At 41.8% G+C, this 16,512-nt stretch overlaps 1 pseudogene; it reads right to left on the bottom strand.

Moving 5' to 3' along the window:
• Nucleotides 1–347: 347 nt before the first annotated feature.
• LOC118578198 lies at nt 348–5,852 on the bottom strand (annotated as a pseudogene).
• Between the last annotated feature and the right edge of the window lie 10,660 nt (nt 5,853–16,512).

Here is a 16,512-nt window from a genome sequence, read left to right as displayed (position 1 = left end):
TCAACTGAGGAATTGGCAAGGTGAGGTGGCTGTGGCTTGTTCTTCTTCTCTGTCTTCCAGCATTCACTCCAATGACTGGCTCTGGTTTGATTTTATTAATAAATCTGTTAAGATTGATGCTACATTTGTGCTTGTGAATGCAGGTGCTTTTGGAGTCTGGAAGTGGGCATCGGGTCCCCAGGAGCAGCTTGTGTTCCGAGCCACTGAGCCATCTCTCCAGTTCCTGATCTCTCTCTCTCTCTCTCTCTCTCTCTCTCTCTCTCTCTCTTTCTCTCTCTCTCTCAGTAGAACTTTATTTCTATGTTTCACAAATAAATCTGGCTGAGTGGTTGATTTGGGGAGATTAATCAGAGAGTGAATCCCATATCCTCTTCTGATTCCTCCAACTGTATCTCGCCTTCCACTTTGGCTGAGCCCACAGGAGCAGCTGTGGTGACCACAGACTCGGGAACAACAGCTACAAATGCAGACGGATCCATGGAGAAGGCTTTGACCTTTGCAGCAAGTGGGAAGATGTGCTGAGTCTCCAGAGACAAAGCCAGGACCTACTGGTATCTGCTGTGATAGACTATGCTACCAAGGCAGGCAACAGTCAGGTAAGCAACCTGCAGACAAATGTATTTGAGATGCTGTGGGATGGCCCATCATCGCATTCTTGCTCAGCATTACCACAAATACCCTACTGTGGGCCCTATAGGTCTGTGGCATCTGCTTGGGGACTGCATAATCTGCCCAACAGAAACATTTCAGGTAATCACCCCAAAGTTGGATCATCTTTAGGATTTCTAGGACTTTATGACTTTGGACTTCCAAGTCACCCTGTCCTTCAGAGGCATCATGGAAGTGTGTTGGGGACTGCCACACAGGGTTTAAAGATGATGTCATCCTACTGAGGATGCTTGGTGAGATAAGGCTGCATATTCCTTATGTTAATTACATTCTCCAAATGTGTGAGATGAAATAATTTATGCTTTATGTTAGTATACATTAAATATATTTATTTTTATAACAGTCTTGAATATTTAGGAACAAGGGTGGAGGTGGTACAGTGCTCACACACCTGACACTGTCTCCCTGATTACTATCTTCTATTATGGTCATAATTAATAAACCATTATCAATACATTCTGCCTGCTGCCATACTTTATTCAGATTTTGACACTTTCTTCTTTTTATATTTCAGGATTCCTGTCATATTGTGCTTAGTCATCATTTCTTCTTAGATGCTGTTTGTCTATGACAGGTTCACAGAGTTTCCTCGTTGTCAAAGACTGAGAAAATTTAGGGAAATATTTGAGAAGTATTTAGAATATCCCTCTACTGGGATTGTCTGCTCCTTCATGATTAGGTTGGGTTATGGGTTTGGAGGAGGGAAATCTCAAAGACAGAACATCATTCTTATACTGTCTCAAGGGTATAAACTACCAACCTATCTTACTGTGGTGACATTGACTCTGACATCTTGGTTGATGTAATAATTTCCTGGTTTCTCTCCTGCAACACTGTCCTTGCTTTTTGACCCATTCAGCCTCTACTCATTGGAAGACTGTATGAAAGGACTCCACAGATTGTCCCCAGTTGTCTGTTAGAGCAAGAACCAAGAGATTTTCTTCTAGACATTTGTCATGTGTTCTCAAAGTTGGAGCAGACTATTGTTGCCTGGATCTCTGTGCTGGAAGATCAACATAGATGCATACCACTGCTCCTGTGGGCTTCTGGATTTTTTTAAAGATACATTTATTCAGCATAAAAATAAGATTATTACGTTTAGCAATTGACAGCATGGGTGAAAAGAGGTCTACATTAAAATACTTTGTCAGAGTGTGTTATACTTTGCACAGGACTGCTGTGGGATAATGCTTTTTTGCACACTGGTTTAATAAAACACTGATTGGCCAGTAACAAGGTGGGAAGTATAGGCAGGGTAAGGAGACAAGTAGAATTCTGGGAAGAGGAAGGTTGAGTCAGCCCACCATCCAGGGAGCAGCATGTAATGGCACATAGATGAAGCCACAGAAAACATGGCGATATAGAGATTAACATAAATGGGCTGAGTTTAAGTATAAGAGCGAGTCAGTAGTTAGCCTGAGCTTATGGCTGAGCAGTTTTAATTAATATAAGCCTATCTGTGTTTACTTGGGTCTGCTGACTGGGTGGGACACAGAGAAACTTCCGACTACACAGGACAGATGCTAAACAAAACAAAACAAAACAAAAACAGAACAAAACCCTGCTATCTAATTAGTCACAAACACACTCTTACATTTTTTGTGTTTTTTTGTCCATACACATGAATATTGACTAAAGCATGTCTTCTTTGTAGTGAGTAGCTAGGCCCTCCCACCTGTGCATGGCAAGTTCACAAATCATATGTAACCTGTAGCTTCCCTGTGACTTCTCTGGCTCTCAGTTCCTGCTGAGCTTTCTTTCCTGGAAGTAATTAGAACCATCTGCCACTGCCAGAAACTTCTGATGCTGCTAGAACCACCCCAACCACCTTGGTTTTGTAGTTAAACAAAATACTGTCCTTTACCATCATAAGGACCAGAGCTGATGCCCCCAAAGTTTCCTCCCTTCCTTGCTCCAAAGTTTGAAGACTGATAATTGTAATTGTAATCATTGGAACTTCCACCACCTCCAAAACTGCCTCCATTACTACCACCCAAAGTCTCCACCTCCTCCATTGTCATAGCTGTAATAGTTGTCACTCTGCCATAGCCTCTGTCCTGCTTTCCCAAACCCTGCTCCCCACTTCCATAGCTTCTGCTTCCTTCAGAATAACCAAGGTCATCTCTTCCGTAACAACCATCGTTACCAACTCCATTATGACTGTCTTCACTGCTGCCATCTACTCACCACCACCATGGCTGCCATCAAAGCCACCATCACCATTGAGGTTTCCTCCTCAACCAAAATGTCATTGCCACCAAAATCACCTCTGGGACCACCACCAAAGTTTCTGGAAACACTTGGACCTCTTTGGCTGGCTGAAGCACTAGCCATCTTTTGCTTCCGTGGGGCTTGTTTTCATTATACAATTGTGGCCATTCACAGTATGGTATTTCTGAATGACTATCTTATCCACAGAGTCGTGGTTGTCAAAGGTGACCACAAAGCCCTTCTTTCCCCCACTCCGTCAGTCATGATTTCAGTCACTTCAATTTTCCTGTAATGTTTAGAATAATATTGTAGGTGATACTCCTCAGTGTCTTCTCTAATGCCACCACCTGAAAACCTTTCACAGTTAAGTAGGCACCTTGCCTTTAAGAATCTTCTCTTGACAAAGCTCTCTTCCATCCCTCAACTCCTCCTTCCACCCTGTGTGCCTTGCACTCACAGCTGCACCCACTTCTTCACAATGGCATCCATAACAAACCCAAAGCCCCTGCATCGCTTGGTGTTTGGATTTCTCATACCACAGTCCGTGTTCCCCATTGCCTCCCAATGGCTCCTCAGGTTCTCACCAATCCTTTCGGAGCTCAGCCCTCCAATGAAGAGCTTCAGTAGCTGTTCCCGCTCCTTGGGAGACTGACTTAGACATGAAGGCAGGGAGATGAGCGCCTTCCGCCATGCTTCCTTACCGCATGCACAGGCAGAAAGGAGAAAGCTCAGGGAGGGATGTATGGGGCTTCTGAGCTCGAACTGATGTTCTGGGCGGAATGGTGATTCGCTCCTGCGCCAGATCAGAATCCACCTTCTCCAGATGTCTCTCTGCGCAGCGCTCTGCCTGGAGCCACACTGAGAAGTGCCGATGTCTTGCTCCCGTTACCCAGAGAAGTGGTCTTTTCTGTCCCCGTGCCCGAATCACATCCTGCCTTTTGCTATTGTTATCTAGACATAGGACTCTTCGCCACTGAAGTTCAATTTTTAAGGAGAGAAACTGGCTTTTACACCTTCACATTTTTTCCCTAACACTTAGGATTTAAGATAGAACGGTAGCTACAACATTGTAGAGGAGGCTCTAGTTCTAGACGTTTTCATCAGAATAGAGAGTCTTTCCATGAGTGTTTTACCCCCACTCTGAGCCCCTGACAAGCCTCCCTCTGTCTCCATGCATTTACCTATTCTAGACATTGCTTGTAAGTGGACTCGGGCCCCGTATAACCTCTGCATCCGGCTTTTCTCATTAGTACAGTGTTTTCACGGTTCATCCACATTTGTAGCATGGCTCAGCATTTTGTCCGCCCCCCCCCACCCCCAGTTTTCTTCCTTCCTTCCTTCCTTCCTTCCTTTCTTCCTTCCTTTCTTTCTTTCTTTCTTTCTCACTTTTCAAGGGAGGAGACATTTATTTTGACTCATGATTTAAGGGATGTAGTTCATTGTGACAGGGAAGATATGTAAGTGTGGCTCTGTGGTGACCACAGCAGGAGGTGACAGCATGTATATCTCCCTGGTATCCAGCATTTCACTCTTTGCAGGGTGAAGAATTGTATACATCTTATCTGTCGCAGGAACGCTGCCGCTGCCTAGTTCTACCACTAGATGGCATCACTTTCCAAGGAATTTTGTTCGTCGCTCGCACAAATAAATGTGTGAAGTTTTGTTGAGTCGAGAATCGCTTTCACTGCATAGCTGACAGAGGCCTAACAGATTAGTTACTGTGGGTCCATTGACGTTCTAGCACACAGCATACATCCTGGATATAGCTAATATATATGTGGGTTAAAGGCAACAGTGGCTTCTACAAAAGGAAATGCTTTTGATGGATATGCTTAAAAATGCTTCTTTCATTCATATTTAAAGAATCATTGTATTATTAATCTTTTAGAAAACTTTTGATGAATAATTCCTATCAAGACTGGAGTAAGCAATTTATTGAGTATTTTGTAATGCTCCCCCTATGCCATAGTGAAATCTGTGTGAGACTTGGCCTGAAGAACCTAGCTGCCCATCAACTGCAGGATCATAGGCAACTTTTTTTTTTCTCTTTTCTTCATCTTATTTATTTTTATTTATGTATATGGATGTTTGCCTGTATGTATGTGCACCATTCCTGGCACCCACAGGGGCCAGAAGAGGGTGTTATAACTGGGGTTGTAGCCGGTTACAAGCCTCCAAGTGAGTGCTGGGAACTGAAATCAGGTCTCATGCAAGAGCAGCAAGCGCTTTTAATCACTGAGCCATCTCTCCAGCCCCTCAGTAGGCTTTTTTTTAGGCAAGTGCTCTACAACTGAGCTAAATCCCCAACCCCAAGTAGGCTTTCTTAATCCTGTACAAAAAACTTCACACTCGTGTTGGTATTTGCATGAGTATAATCAGCATAATTAAGTCTTATAAATTTTATCAACCTAAAACAAAAATGACATTTTTAGCATCTTCCTTGGACCATCTTCGCTGGGAGAGGGTGGTGTGAAAAGATTCCATGTGAAACAGATGACGTGGACGTGGGGGTAGAAAGGTTTAAGTGTGGGGGGCCATGGGAGAGGAGGATGGAGGAGGGTGTAGGGGACAGATAACTAACCCTAAGGATGTGTGAAAAGTCGTATGTACACCTATTATTTTATAAGTTTATTAAAACAGAATTTAAAAATAGTCTGAATGGAGCTACCCTGCATGAGTGAGTAAGTAACACTCCTCCAAGAAGCCATAGTTTATAGATAGAAATCCCAGTGTCAGATGTAGGGGGCTCCAGAGGCCCCCAAACAGTAGAGCTAATGCCATTGTTCTTGGTTGCCAGGTGATAAGACCCCATTGCCGAAGACACCATATACTGAAGTTACAGGACACAGAAATCCAGCTGGAAGTCAGCTACAAGCTTCTCCTACCGGGTACTTTTCACAGTGCTTGAAGGTGCTAGGCAGATTGCTTGAAGAACATGGTCCTCGACAGTCTGGGACCTCTCCATCACTCATGGAAGGCTTGAAGATATTGGGAAAGAGGGGCAGAGGAAAGGGATGGGGAGGTGTGCTCTAAAAGCATTCTTCCGGATGTGACATGGAGATTGCACTCACGACCTCCCTGCAGCTGTGGCGGCCTGCATAAGACCTGTGCAACAGTTCGTCATAGGAAGGGGAGGAGCCTAGATGGTCCCCTCCCCCTTGAGGGACTCTGGCGGGTAATGAATGTTGGAGGGGAGGGAGTCGTTTTCTTCAGTGGTGTTGTTGCTGGTAAGTTCCCATTCTCTAGTACATAACCCAAGTTCGTTCAAGCAACTCTAGTAAACCTCAGGGGCCACACATCCATATAAGGCATGGAGATCAGAGGGGACCTTGTATGGAAGAAGGATTTCAGATGGAGAGGAAGGGGGCATGAGAAAGAATAATGGGGGAGTGTAAAAATAACTAAAATTCATTATATGTGTATATTTTTGTGATTATAGCAATTGTCTGTCCTTGGCTTTTGCTCAAAATTCATTTTTCACATTCATTTACTTATTTGTGTGTGTGTGTGTGTGTGTTTCTGTCTGTACACACTATGGCATGCATGTGGAGGTCAGATGACAACTTGTGGGAGTCAGTTCTCTTTCCACTGTATGAATTCTGGGCATTGAATTCAGGTCATCAGACATGACAGCAAGTGCCTGGACCCACTGAGCCATCTTGCTGACTCTGCAAATAAATGTAAAAATCACTAATTTACTGCTATTATTATTAGTGTGTGTGTGTATGTGTGTGTGTGTGTGTGCACCATGGTCCATGTATGGAGGCCAGAGGACAATTTGATGGAAGGAGTTGGTTCTCTCTTTCAGTTTCCTTCCATATTTTTATGAGTTCCAGAGGTTGGACTCAGGTCACCAGTGCTGACTGCCTTATCAGCCCCCAAAACAGGCTTCAATATAGAAACATTTGTCTTATTTGGGGGTCACAGCTCAGAGCCTCTTTGTACACTTAGTGCCAAGTACAGAATTTGACACTTGAAGAACTTTAAAGAAGTACATAATGTAAAGTCATAAGGGAGTCACATTTCCTTCAGATGACACTGCAAAAATTGTCATTGTTCATCAAATATTTCTTCTTGGACCTCAACCAACTAATATAGGAAGTGTTTATTTGAGCCACAGGTAAACTGATATGTGTATTATTATTAAAATACAGAATATTGGGGGTTAAAAAGTTGAAACTATATTCTGAAATTATTATCAGCCAAATTTCAAAGCTGTGTATTCTCCTCTAGCTGACACAGCTGCTCAGTTAAAGTCACCCAGGATGTTGTCATCATTTGACAGGTGGTATACATAGCCACTTACAAATAACTCAAATGGCTGAAATTTCCCCCAATGCAAGCAACACAGAGCTCTTTGAATGTGTAGAAAGCAGTGTGATTTTGTGAACTGAACAGGCAGATGGCATGGATTAAATGAGGCAGTTAACACAAAGTTTCCAACTCAGTCAGTTTGCAGCCTCCTTGGGCTACAGCAGCCCTGCCAGATTAGTAAAAAAAAATAAACAAAATGGTATAGTGTTGTCAGACTGCTTATATCTCTCTGGGCCTTGGTTCCTTGCCTGTATGAGGAGCCATTATTAATACTCCCCTACTGGGTCCTGATAAGGGAATGCAAGTAAAGTGCAGGACAGTGATGGCAAATGTATATACTTCATCAAGGGTTATTATTGTTACACAAATAGACTCATTCCCAGTGACGGACAAAACTGCACACATCAAACCTTTGGCAGTCTTGAGGGATGGATTCAGGGGGTGAGGCTTTGAAAGAAAGAGGGCCCTTTTGTACAAAGTTCTCCATGGGCATGTGTGAATGGACGATTCCTGTCCTGACGGCCCTGTCCCAAATAACCTACTCAGAGGAAGAACATCAACTATAAAAGCTGGACTAAAAGCTCAGGCTTGTTACTAGCTAACTTTTACACTTAACCCATAATTCTTACCTATGTTTAGCCATGTGGCTTGGTATCTTTCCTTAGTACGACATTCTTATCTTGCTTCTCCATATTTTCCAACAAGTCTCTGATTCTGCCCTTCCTCTCCCCAGAATTCTCTTAGTCTGGCTCTCCTGCTTAATCTCTTCCTGGCCAGCTATCAGCCAATCAGTTTTTTTTTTTATTAGCAATAAGCATAGCACAGGCATAATAAGCAGGCATGTGGTCTTGTAGAGAATTGTAATATTTAAACACAGTTGAGATTATCAGAAGTGAAGAGAGCATGGAATTCCCTACTGGATTCCCATAATTATATTCACTGTCTTCATTCCAATGACTCCCATGCCCTTAAGTATTTGTTTGGTGGGCCTTTGAAGTAACAAGAAATGCCTCCATTCCTTGCCTTCTGTCCATCCCAGCAAGGTAATTGGTACAGGTTCCCAGTCTGCTCGGAAGTCTGCAGGTAGATGAGGCAGTTGAGACACCAGCGTCTGATTGTGTGATTTTCTCCAGCACTTTGATTGTTGTTCTCATCTGAACTTTATTATTATGAATACCCCCAAGACAACCAGGAGTACAAACAAGCGCAGGAATTCAGGGGCTGCCTTCTGCTGGGTTTTGACCTTATCGTGAACACAATGAATTAATTGTCTTTTGGTGTAGTAGAGGAGTCTTCCACTATGACCACTCTATATCAGAAATGCTACATTTCTCACAGCTGAAGAACTTACTCGGGCACACCATTATCAGCTAAAGACCATGGATTGCCTTAGGGCCCCTTTCTACTGTGCGTTCTATGAGTTTTTACAAATGAAAAGGACATCTAGATATTATTGTAGCATCACTCAAAGACTCTTTTATCTAAAAATGCCCTGTGCTCCACCTGTCCAGCCCTGACTCTTCTTTGCTCTGTTGTGTATGTATGTATGTATGTATGTATGTATGTATGTATGTATGTATGTATGTATGTACCTTCCTACCTACCTACCTACCTACCTACCTACCTACCTATGTGTTTGTAGCCAAGATCTTTGTGTTTTTCTTTGTTGTATCCTCATGCTCAGTGCAGGGTTAAGTGTCGACTACTCACAGGCCACATATATGATGGGGCAGAAGTTTTAACAGTGAAAACATGAAGCAGCAAGTCTATCCTTGACTCTAAAGCCAGAACCACATGGCTGAAGCTGCCAAATTCTGCGGCTTGCTGGGGTTGGAATATGGCTTCCTTGTTCAGTTACATCTTCACCAGCTTTCTGTTTTCTATGGTTACCTTCATTGTCTAAGTTCAGCTGTCCTGTGTATATGTGAGGTCACATATGTGGACATCAGAGGACAACTTGTAGGAGTTGGATATCTCTTTCTATCATGTGGATACCAGGGAGGGAACTCCAACTATCAGTCTCAGTGGCAAATGCCTTTACCTGCTGAGCCATCTCACTGGCCCTTTGAATTTCATGAAGGCACATTTATCAATTATTGATGTTATTGCCTGAGTCACTGCAGTCCTATTCAGTAGTCTTACCCTTGTCAGTGTCTATATCTAATATCATGTCTGTCTATAATAGCATAATTATTTGAGTTCTGTTCCTTTTGGTGTAATATTGGCCACAGATGTGCCATATACAACCTTTATTATGTTCACTTATGAAATTGATGCATCTGTGTTTGGTGCACATGTTTCACACAGTAATATCTCTTGATGATTCTCCATTTAATTAGTTATGAAGTGATTTCCTTCATCTTTTCTAATTTTGGTTCAAAGTCTGTTTTGTTCAATGTTAGAACAGTGGCACCTGCTTATTTCCTAGCTCAACTGCTTAGAATACATTTTCCACTCTTTAATCTTAAAGTTTCCTCTATCTTTGGTGGTTAAGTGCACTTCTTGGAGACCACAAATATGTGGATCCTTTTTTATTTTAAGTATAATCTAATAATCTGTGTATTTTGATGAGGCAAATTGAAACTATTATCATTTATAATTATTATCAAAAGGTATATATTCATTTTCAACATTTTGTTGTGTTTTCCTGTTCCTGATTTGCTGAACTCATGCTCTAGTGTTATTTATTCTTTCCTGTAGCTTCATGGATGTGTTTATCTTGCTCTTGAGAATGAAATATTCTTTCATGAATCTTCTGTAGAGCTGGCTTGGTGGTTGTGATTTTTTCAATCAAAGAAAGCAGTCCTTTCTCTATTAACTATGACAGATAGTTTTTCTGGGGATAGTAGACAAATAGTAGTTTGTAGGCCTTTATCATGAAATTCTTATCTTTCTATGCCATTGATTCATAGTCTTGTTCTTTTTCATAGTGTCCCATAGATAATGAATGTTTTGGTCTCTTCTTATTACGTTATCTTTATTATTGCCTGAATGGTCCAATTCCTTTATCTTGTCATAGAGCCCTGGTAGTTTGTCTTTTCCTTCATCAGTTCTGTTGGTGAAGGCAATAATAATAATAATAGTAATAATAATAATAAAACATAGAACCAGGGAAGATGGGTTGTTGTTGGTGGGTCTTAGGAGATTGGAGTGGAAAAGAGTATATGTGTGGGCATGGATAAGCTCCAATACATTGCATACATGTATGAAATTCTTGAAGAATAAATAATTAAAATATTATTTAAAAATAATGCAACCAGATAACCTAAAACAGTCCCACCTCTTGAAAGGCTGAGACACAGAGTCCTGGCAAACCAGTCCGGCTGTGTTTTTTGGGAAGGCCTATCAAAAAGAAAATTAAAGGAAAGGATAAAGAAGAAAAAAAGAGGGGAGACAAAGATAAAAAAGCAAATACTGAATTTATCCAGAGTACTCAGATTTTTATTTTTCAAAAGAAATCTGGAGTTTTGTGGACTCTTCCAATTTAAAAAAACTTAGCAGAGTTATCAATGGGTGAGATTGTTTTTTAATAAAAAACGTTTTTAGACAAGGTTCCACTATGTAGCCCTAGCTGGCAGCCTCTAGAACTCACCTCTGCCTCTGCCTCCTGGGTGCTGTGATTAAAGGCAAAAATGTTCTTTTGTGTGTGTATTTTGAGAGTTTTTTGGGAAAAAATGTTTTTAAGATAAGATCTCTCATGTTTGGAACTTGCAATGTATCATGGTCTAACCTTGGACTAATCCTGCCTCAGTGTTCTGAGTGCTAGGGTGTAGGCGAGGATCAATTCCAACTCATCTGAAGCAATAACATTTGTCCTGTAGTCTGTAGTTTAACCTGGAACCTAGTTCAACCCCTTGACTTTACAGATGAGGTATCAGACTCAGGGAAGTTAATGACCTGGCTCTAATTATCATAAAAAATCTATGTTTTTTCTTTCATTTAGTCAGACAATAGCGACAAAAAGCAGGAATATGTCTGACAAGCATGGAGACAACTACTGTTAACTGGAACCAATTGAGGACGGAGAGGGATTGCCATGTAACTTGGACATCATTCGAAAGTATGAGATTTACACGAACGATGAGCATACAGTGGTACCTAATGTGGAAAACGATGATTATCACAGAGGTGCTAATAGGGAAACAGAAGACACACTGTGTTGGCTGGGTCTGAAGCAGGCACTACGATGGCTCCGTTAAACATGCATAATTATTAACATGACAGTCGACTGGAAAACAGCTATCAGATGATGTTGCAAGAAGTTCTGGGCAAGCCAGAAATTCTATTATTTCATAAATCTAATAAAAGAAGTGCATATGAATTCTACTATTAAATTAAGAAAAACTGCAATATCGCATAGGAAATTTGATAAATATGTACATGTGAATGAGCAGATGAGGGAACATTTAAATGAGTTCCATGGGTGGCCGCTATTCAAATGCATTTGACAGTTGTTTTGTGGGGCTAGGGACTAAAAATAGTTTGGTAATGTTTAAGAAAGTGGTATTTCTTTGAATCTCCTTTAGTAATACTCATTACATGGTTAATTCTTGTGTCAAGCTGACAGTGCAGTAGGAAAGCCATATGCAGACTTAACCATCTAATCTAGCTAAGTCTTGGTTCCTCTTTATTTGACTGGCTCTTGATTTTATTAGAGTGGAGTTAATGTCCAGCCTCTTTAGCGGCATATTTTTAGATTACTTCCTGGCTCTTGGGAAGCTCTCATTACCTGTGTAGTTTGGCTGGCTTGACTAGCTGGAATTGTGGAACCAAAAGCAACTGAAGGGACCTGAAAGCTAGTCCTCATTATCTACCCGCTGCCCTCCTCCCTAGTCTGACAGCCCTCCCTCCTCTACTTCAATACACCTAAGCCATAGTGGGAGAGTAGCCAGCTATCCCTCAGCTACTCTAGACCTTTGCAGGTAATGCTGAAGAGGGGAGTGCCATTTCCCTTAACATCCATTAGTTTATAATGGACACTTTCCTGTAATGAAAGGTAGATTAGCAAGCAAGAAAGAAAACAAGCCGGGTGTAGTGGGGTGGTGCTTACCTGTAATCCTATTTAGGAGTTCAAAGTCATCCTGGACTACTCGGAGTGAGGGGTCAGGTTTATGAGCACTTACAGTGAACGTAAGGTAGGAGTAAAGCAACTCAAAATGGTGGTGTAGTTAGGGTCCTGGATTCAGTCACAGTGTAATACAGTACATGTATTTTATAGAAGCTATAGGAAGAATTAAAAAGCATCCTAGGCTCTAGAGGCAGGACTGTTGCAAGGAAGACATTGGCTCCCAGATGCAGGTGGCGCTGCTGTCTCTTAGCAGATGAGTGAGCCTTGGAAATCACTGTCACTCAACACTCAGGTGTGAAGAGAGCTCCCTGTCTAGCCTTTGGGACCCTGTCTTGCTTTTTGATGAGCAGGGAGTTCTCTTGTGCTTTGATTGTCCTCATCCCCCTCTTTATGCTTGGGAGAGAAATATTTTGGTTTCTTTTCTAACTCCAAAATAGATTGTCAGAATATTTAAGGCCCAAAGTCTGTATTTTGAAAATGATGTCACGTTGGATTCATGTTGAAGGATGTTTTCATAAAACCCGCAGTAACGAATAGCATTTGCTTTCTAGTCAGTTGGCATTCCTCCACAGAGTTAAAATCCTTCTTTCTGGCTATGAGGTTTTCCCTCTTAGAGAAGAACATTTGTGTATCCTTCCAAAAGAGGCAAAGCAAACTCTTATCATCTTAGAAACTTCCCAATAGCATTGTGATCCATCTCTATGGGATTGGAAGAGCAATGGACTCAGACAATTTAATTCCCCAGTCACTAACTGTAACCCTAGAATCTAGTTTAATTTTAGAATACATAAACTTACCAGGTTGAAAAGGAAGTTTCTAACTTGTCTATTTAGGGACTTCAACACTGTGAGAACTTCAGATCCTTTCATTCATTCATCTAATCATTGAGTTCATAATGTATGCCAAGTATCATCCTAGGTTCTGAGAACACAATGGTGACCATGATGGATACTATTCCTGTTTGTCTTGAGGTTTCAGTTGCAGGGATGTCCAACCAGTGGCTTGCAGCTCATATGTACCTTTGAATATGTGTGAATGTGCCAAGCACAAAATCATAAACTTACTTAAAATGTCATGATTTTTTTTGTGTGTGTGATTTAAACATTTTAAAATTTTGTATTATTTTACTTACATGTTGGCATGTGTCTGTGTGTGGAGAAGCCCTCAGAGGCCAGAAGAGAGCATTGGATAGCCTGGAGCTGGAGTTATAGGTGGTTGTGAGCTGTGCAATGTGGGTGCTAGGAACATAAATCTGGTCCCTAACCACTGAGCGTCTCTCTAACTAGGTGATGTTTTTGATAATTCCACAATGTGGTTCTTGTGTGAGACTTTTGTAGATGACAGCTTCCTGTCATAGTGTTAAAGGCTGGACATGAAACAACAGGAAAAAATTCTAGGCCAAGCCAAGCCTGACAAGTGTGATCTCAGGAATCCACATGAGGGAAGATGAAAACCAACTCTTAAATGTTGTCCTGTGACTGCTACGTACAGAGCATGATACATATACATAGGCTCCACCCAAATAAATAAATGTTTCCCCTTTAGTTCCATTGTGATTGACATGAAGGAATAAAAAGGGTTTTGATGGGGAGGAATGGAGCAAAGAAGGCTGAGCATAAATGAATAGGGTTGGATGATCCTCTGGGAAGGGGACAATTGTAATAAGGCTTTTATAACAAGGCCAGAGAGCTTCTTAGGCAGGCGGAGAATCCCTTCCTGTCCTCTGCATCCCCCACCTGGTGCTGAGTGAAAGGCCATGTGGCAAGACAAGAATCCTGGCATCTGGGGAGTGTGGCACAGATGATGTGGACAGCCAACCTGTGGCACAGCAGCACAGGAGAGTGTAGACTGTCACAGTGCACTGGGAACCAGAGGAGTAGTCTACTGTGTCATCCCAGGTGGGCAATGTCATCCAAATTGGGTTTTGAACACACCCTACAGAGAATGGACAGCAGACACTAAGGATAGAAGCCAGCAGATGCAGCAGATGGTGACTGCAGTGCTGGGAAAAGAACATGGCAAGTGGATTGGGGGCAGGGCAACAGAGCTAATTGAGAAGACGGCTGATTTGGAGGTTCACTTGGATGAGATAATTGGCCTGACTGACCCAATGACAAAGAATGGAGGGGGAGGGGAAGCTGGGTGCTATGTACTCGGTCCCCCTTTTCCTTCCCCAAAGCCTGTGTCTCCCTGAAGAGTTCCCAGGCCACAGCTTCAAGCTGAGTTGTGCTGAATGAGTCACTGGGAAAGGCTTCCTGATGTAACATTCTTGGAGTGGAGCATGGGGTCAGATTGGCCAGCATGGCTGTGTTTGGTGTGAGAAGGAACTGAAAACAAAGTAGCACCTTTTCATGTTGTTCTTCATTAGTTGTGTATGAATGAAACCAAAGTATTAATAATAGCTATTATTTATATTGATAGAAATACTCTGAGTGGTTATTCCATTTATTTGCATAATATTATCTAAAGCCATAAGGATTAATTAATGTACATAAGTCCGTATGTCTGTGGAAGGAAGCCAGCACAATAAGATACAGTAATTTGCTGTTTTAAAATAATGAAAATTAGTAATAATAATAATAACAATAACAATAATATCAATAACAACCTGATTGTATTGTTAGGATAACACTTAAGATGTTCTTATAGGGGTTTGGAGAGATGGCTCACTGGTTAAGAGTATTCATTGCTCTTCTAGAGTTCAGTTCCCAGAACTCACATCTGGCTGCAGCTCACAACTGCCGGTTAACTCTAGTTCCAGAGTATCCAACACCTTCTCCTAGTCTCTGTGGACACCCACATATACTCATACAGCCAGCCACACATGCATGCAAACAAAACTAAACATAAATCTTTATTACAAGATGTACTAACGGTACAGAAGCTAACAGGAGATTTGGCTGTTGTTCATTGAACTGGATACTCTTGTGGTGCTGGGCACTGATCCCAGCAGGTTTTTTCCAACACTACTGAGCTATAGCCCCAGCATCAGGAAACTTTGTTTTCTTCAATTTGTACTTTCTAAATTTATAAAATGAAGAAAGAGTAATTAATTCATTAAGTTCACCACAGAGAATCCGGAAGGGTTAATTAGTCCTAGATGAAGATGGCTGTTTCCATTTTCCAAACAGATCCAATCAGTCTCCCCTGTGTTTCCTTCATGAGGAGTCCCATGGGAACCATCCCAAGACTTAGAAAAGGCATCTGGCATTGCGAGCAGGTCTTGCTCATTATCATCCAGTCTTCTTTTGAAGGAGAATGTTTCCTGTCAGCTGCTGCATGGCTCTCCCTTCTCTACGTGGTTACCACACTATGGACCTCACATGGCTCTGGCTCCATCCTACTTAGCTGTCAGCCCTGCACTCTTCTTATCTCCCCCACTAGACATTGTTGGCATTCTCCAAGGGCCGGTCTCTCCCGCCGCTTTGGCTTCATCTCACCTCTCAGACACTGAAGACTTTCCAACCATACTGGAAACCTGGACTTTCCCCGCTGGCCGCTGACCTGAATTTTCAACTGCTAACTGGATGTTTTACTTCTACCCCAACATTAGACAGTTCACAGGCTGTTAATGATCAACGTGCTCCTCACTGCCTTCATCTGCCTCTTCCACTTTGTATTGATTCCATCACTTTGTTCTATCAATTTTTTTCTGTTCTCATCAAATGACTTATTTACTCATTCCCAAATATACCATGTACTTTCCAACTGCAAGTATCATCACCCCATTTCCACCAGCGAAGGCAGCTTTCTTGACTACTTTATTGGAATCATTTCAATAAGCCAGCTTCCATCTTAGTAGCTTCATTCCCTTCGTGTTACTTCTCGGAATTCTCCTATAAAGAGTTGCTTTACTTTACCAAGATGATCAAAACTCCCCCTCTCTCTCTAAATGATCACATTCTGCTTTGTTGTTGTTGTTTTTTGTTTTGTTTTGTTTTGTTTTGTTTTTTGTTTTTGAGACAGGGTTTCTCTGTGTAGCTTTGTGCCTTTTTCCTGGAACTCACTTGGTAGCCCAGGCTGGCCTTGAACACGCAGAGATCCACCTGCCTCTGCCTCCCAAGTGCTGGGATTAAAGGCGTGCGCCACCACTGCCCAGCCACATTCCGCTTTTTATTTGAAGTTTTAAAAAATATTTTACTATCATTTAGCTTCTCTTACTTGCATGGTCATTGATATTTTCGACTAGACAATAAAGTCCTCTAAGACAGGACCCATCTCTTCAAACACTATTCTACTGTGTGCAGGTG

The sequence above is a fragment of the Onychomys torridus genome, chromosome 1 (assembly GCF_903995425.1).
Source record: "Onychomys torridus chromosome 1, mOncTor1.1, whole genome shotgun sequence".
NCBI classification, from domain to species: domain Eukaryota; kingdom Metazoa; phylum Chordata; class Mammalia; order Rodentia; family Cricetidae; genus Onychomys; species Onychomys torridus.
Note: the sequence above shows the minus strand (reverse complement) of the source record. Positions and strands in the feature narration are given on the sequence as shown.